We start from the raw sequence: 6,000 nt of genomic DNA on the forward strand, positions 1-6,000 counted from the left end.
ATGGGATCACTATTACCAGAAAGTTTCTCCCTAAGCCATACAATATTCCAGCTTGGAAATATAAGACCATTAGACATAGGAGCAGAACTAGGCCATTGAGCCCATCGAGTTTGCTCTGCAATTCTATCATGGCTGATCCCTCTCAATGCCATTCTCCTGCCTTTGCCTCCTTAACCATTGTCACCCTGATTAATCAAGAACCTCTTAACCTCCACCTTAAGTTCACCCAATGACACGGCCTACATGGTTGTCTGTGCCAATGAATTCCATAGATTCACCACCCTTTGGCTAAAGAAACTTTTCTTCATTTCTGTTGTTCTAAATGGACGTCTCTCAATTCTGAGGCTGTGATCTCTGGTCTTAGACTCTACCACTGTAGGAAACATCCTCTCCACATCCAGTCTATTGAGACCTTTTAATATTCAATACATTTCAATGAGATCTCCCCTCATACTTCTAAACTCCAGTGAGTACAGGCCTAAGAGACCTGCTCCTTGATCATCTCCAAGGCTGAAGTATGTAGAACATTCCAACATATCAACAGCCGCAAGGCAGCAGAGCCGGACTACATCCTAGGGTGGGTCCTCAAAGTGTGTGCAGTACAGCTGGCTGGTGTGTTTATGGACATTGTTAATCTCTCCCTCTCCCGATGTGTAGTGCCCTCCTGTTTCATATCCTCCATCATTGTTCCTGTACCTAAGAAAACCAAGGTAACATGCCTGAATGATTGGTGCTCTGTCACACTCACCTCAATTATAAGCAAATGCTTTGAGACGCTGGTCAAGGACTACATCTTCAGCATGTTACCACCCACACTGGACCCCCTACAATTTGCCTACTGACAGAACCAGTTTACTGATGACACCATAGCCACAGCACTACATCCCATCCTCACTCACCTGGAGAAGAGGGATGCATACGTTAGAATGCTGCTCCTGGACTACAGTTCAACACCATAATTCCCTCCAGACTTGACAGGAAGCTCAGAGACCTTGGCCTGCACCCCATCTTGTGCAGCTGGATCCTAGACTTCCTATTGGATTGCCAACAGTTGGTAAGAATTGACTCTCTCACCTCTGCCCCTCTGACCCGCAACACAGGTGCCCCCAAGGGTTGTGTCCTGAGTCCCCTCCTCTAATCCCTTTACACCCACGACTGTGCTACCACACAGCTCCAATCTGCTGATCAAATTTGCAGATGACACAACATTGATCAGCTTTATTTTTAATGGTGACGAGACAGTCTACAGAGGAGAGGTTGACACCCTGACACAGTGGTGCCAAGATAACAATCTCTCCCTCAATGTACAAAAATAAAAGAGCTGATTGTGGATGACAGGAGGAACAGAGACAGGCTTGCCCCAATCAACATCAATGGGTCTGCAGTTGAGAGGGTGAGTGGTTTCAAGTTCCTCGGTGTACACATCACCAATGATCTCACCTGGACTGTACACACGGTCTTTGTGACAAAAAAAGCACAACAGCGTCTCTTCTACCTCAGGCAACTGAAGAAGTTCGACATGGGCCCCCAAATCCTCAAGACCTTCTACAGGGGCACCATTGGGAGCATACTGACTGGCTGTATCACCTCCTGGTACGGGAACTAGAACAACCTTGATCGCTGGGCACTGACAGCCCAGCGCCTCTGTGGATGTGAACTTCCCTCCATTGAGGACATGTACAGCAGCAGGTGCACAAAGAAGGCCTGGAAGATCATCGTGGCCACCAGTCACCCCAACCATAAGCTGTTTCAGCTGCTTCCATCTGGCAAATGGTACCGCAGCATAAAAGCCAGGACCAACAGGCTACGGGACAGCTTCTTTCTACGAGCTATTAGACTTATGAATTCACATGGCCGTACATTGCAATGGAGTCATAACACAAAGCTTTTTACTTCCTCACATTGTGGGATAGATATAAAATTTCAATTCAATTCAATTCAAAGCCATCAAATGATCCTCATATGTTAACCCTTTAATTCCAGGGACCATTCTCATGAACCTCCTCTGGACCATCTCCAACGCCAGCACGTCCTTTCTAAGATAGGGGGCCCAAAACTGCTCACAGTACTCCAAATGCAGTCTGACAAATGCTTAATAAAGTCTCACTATTATATACTTGCTTTTGTATTCTAGTCCTCTTGAAATGAATGCTAACATTGCATTTGTCTTTCTTACCACCACCTCAACCTGCAAGTTAAACTTTAGGGAATCCTGCACAAGGACTACCAAGAATTTTTGAATTTTGCCAATTTGCTTTATATGTGTAAATCCTTCTGCAAACATCCTGCTTCCTGAACTACCTTCCCCTCCACCTATCTTTATATCATCAGCAAACTTGGCCACAAAGCCATCAATTCCTTCATCCAAATCATTGACATATGGCGTGAAGATGGCGCTAGCAAACGCGTGTGATAGCTTCTGGTAGTTAAAAAGCTAAGAAATCCTACAAACAAATCATTAAAAATACTTTTGCTGAGGTAAATTGTGTTAACTTATCGCCACAAACAGTGAAGGGGCGAGCGATGGCGGGGTGAGTTCTGGGATGAGCCGAAGCTGTGTTTTGCAGATGGAGTTTCGATGCCCATACAACAAGCCTGGGAATGAGGCTGGGTCGCTCTGGGTGCTGAGAGGAGAAGTTGGGGAAGAGGAGATTCAGTGCCTGTACAACAAGCCTGGGAATGAGGCCGGGTCACTCTGGGTGCCAAGCTGATTTAAAGAGTTTGAGAGTGGCTTTGGGCTGGGTGATGGAATCTGGGTCGCTGGGTCTCGGCCCCGAGCCCTTCACAGTAGCCGGGTCCTAGAGCGAGGAACAATGTGCCATTTAGACGCCAGCCCAGATCGGAGGTGAGAGCCAACTTTGCTCACTCTCCGCGATTTTCACTCTTCTCTCCAGGGCATGGAAACTTTTGCTGTTCTGCTGTTGGGTCACTTTAAATGCCGGCCCAGATAGGCTGAAAGATAGGGTGTTGGGAACCAGGGCGAGAGCCGATTTCGCTCATTCTCCACGGTGGTCACTCCTCTCTCCATGGTGCTGAGGTTATGAAGACTGCCCTGGTTGCTGTGCTCCATGACCGCTCATATGATGAAATGATAAGCGAGGCTTTGAGCCTACTCCGGGCTGCTCCTGGGTTCAGATCTGAGGACTCAGTTTTGGTTCAGAATGTTGTTGTTCACTTCAGTTGTTTCCATGATTTGTATTTTTTTCTTTCTCTTATGCATTGAGTGTTGGTCTTTTACTTTTAACCTTATTCTTTTTTTTCTTTAATTGGGTTCTCTCAGGTTTCTTGCTTTGTGGCTAACTGTGAGCAAGCAAATCTCAGAGTTGTATAATTTATCAGAACCAGAATCAGGTTTATTATCACTGTCATGTGACATGAAATTTGTTAACTTAACAGCAGCAGTTCAACGCAATACATAATCTAGAAGAAAAAAACCAAAATAAAATAATAATAAATAAACAAATAAATTACAGCATACGTATATTGGATGGATTAAAAATTGTGCAAAAAACAGAAATACTATATAGTATATTAAAAAAAGTGAGGTAGTGTCCAAGGGTTCAATGTCAATTTAGGAAACGGATGGCAGAGGGGAAGAAGCTGTTCCTGAATCACTAAGTGTGTGCCTTCAGGCTTCTGTACCTCCTACCTGATGGTGACAGTGAGAAAAGTGCATTTCTGAGACACTGCTCCTTGAAGATGTTCTGGGTACTTCGTAGGCTAGGAGATGGTACTTTGGAGCTGACTAAATTTACAGCCCTCTGTAGCTTCTTTCGGTGCTGTGCAGTAGCCCACCCCCACCAAACCAGACAGTGATGCAACCTGTCAGAATGCTCTCTACAGTACATCTGTAGAAGTTTTTGAGTGTATTTGTTGGCATACCAACAAACTCCTAATGAAGTATAGCCGCTGTCCTGCCTTCTTTATAACTGCATCGATGTGTTGGGACCAGGTTAGATCCTCAGAGATCTTGGCACCCAAGAACTTGAAACGCTCACTCTTTGATAATGAATGAATCTCGAATCTTGAAAAGAAATGGTCCCAACACCAACCCCTGCAGAACACCACTAGTCACTGGCAGCCAACCAGAAAAGGCACACTTTATTCCCACTCTTTGCCTCCTGCCACTCAGCAAATCTTCCACCCATGCTAGTACCTTTTCTATAATACCATGGGGTTCACGTGTGGCACCTTGTCAAAGACCTTCTGAAAATCCAATCTGAGCAAAGAATTCTAACAGATTTTTCAGGCAAGATTTCCCCTTTAGAAAACCATGATGACTTTGGCTGTTTTATCATGTGCCTTCAAGCACCCCGATTAGTGGTGTGAGCAAAGCACAGCGAGAAGGTTTCTTGTAGGTCAGCGACGCTTGTTTAAAAAGAGAGTTTCACAGGCATTCAGGTTCATTCCTACAGCCCAATCAGTGGCAAGAACAGAGCACAACAAATTAAATGAAAGTACAGAAAGGACAGGCACCCATTGTCGGGAGTAGGCCAGTGGTGAGAATAGGAGTGTCAGGCTTTGGCTCAAAGGAGGCCTCAGCTTGAAAGCAGCATTGGTTCTAGGTAAGTTTCTGTTCAGGTTCCCTTTTTTTCTCTTACTGTACCTAGTACAGTAAATAGCAGTTGTGTGTTCTTCATGCCAGATGTTGGAGTCCTGGGAGACCCAGAGTCTCCCAGGGAACTACAACTGCGTGAAGTGCATCCAGCTGCAACTCCTTGAAGAGTGAATTAAGGATCTGGAGCAGCAGTTGGATGACCTTTGGCTTCTATGGGAGAGAGAGGAAATAATTGATCAGAGTTACAGGGAAGTAGTCACCCCTAAGTTGCAGGAGGCAGGTAGCTGGGTGACTGCCAGGAGAAGGAATGGGTCAGTGAATAGGCAATTAGCACAGAGCACCCCTGTGGCCACTTCCCTTAATAATAAGTATACTGTTTTGGTTACTGTTGTGGGAGATGACCACCTAGGGGAATGACACAGAGACCAGGTTAATGGCACTGAGTATGGGTCCATGGTGCATAAGGTAAAGAGGGAGAAGAGCAGAGCGGTAATGATGGGGGGTCTCAATCATCAGAGGATGGGAACAGGACACCTGAATGGTATGTTGCCTCCCAGCTGCCAGGGTCAGGGATGTCTCAAATCACATCCACAGCATTTTGGAGGGGGAGGGAGAGCAGCCAGATGTCTTGGTACCAATGACATAGGAAGGAAAAGCGAAGAAGTCCTGAAAAGAGAATTTAGAGAGCTAGGTAGAAAGCTGAGAAGCAGGACCTCCAGGGTAGTAATTTCTAGATTGCTGCCTGTGCCACACACCAGTGGGGGTAGAAACAGGATGATTTGGCAGATTAATGTTGGCTGAGAAGCTGGTGCAGGGGGGAGGGCTTCAGCTTCTTGGATCATTGGGATCTCTTCTGCAGGAGGTATGACCTATACAAAAGTGACGGGTTGCACCTGAACCAGAGGGGGACCAATATTCTCATGGGCAAATATGTTAGAGCCATTAGGGAGGGTTTAAACTAATTTGGCAGGGGGTGGGAACCGAAGTGAAGGGACTCAGGATAGGACCCATGGTAAAAAAGCAAAGATAGTGTGCATTCAGACTGTCAGGAAGGGCAGGCAGCTGATAGGACAAAATTGCAGCCAGTGGGGTATGTATCAATGCATTAGAAATGCAGAATCAAAAAGGGTAGCAAATACTGTACTCAAAGTGTTATATCTCAATGCACAGAGTATAAGAAATAATGTGGATGATCTTGTTGCACTATTACAGATAGTCAGGTATGACGCTGTGGCCATCACTGAATTGTAGCTGAAGGATGGTTGTAGTTGGGAGCTGAATGTCCAAGTTACATGTTGTATCAAATGGCTAGGAAAGCAGGCAGAGGGGGTGGCGTGGCTCTGCTGGTAAAGAATGGCATCAAATCAGTAGAAAGATGTGACATAGGATCGGAAGATGTTGAATCCTTGTAAGTTGAGTTAAGAAACTACAAGGGTAAAAGA

The sequence above is a fragment of the Mobula birostris genome, chromosome 1, assembly GCF_030028105.1.
Source record: "Mobula birostris isolate sMobBir1 chromosome 1, sMobBir1.hap1, whole genome shotgun sequence".
Classification (NCBI taxonomy): Eukaryota; Metazoa; Chordata; class Chondrichthyes; order Myliobatiformes; family Myliobatidae; genus Mobula; species Mobula birostris.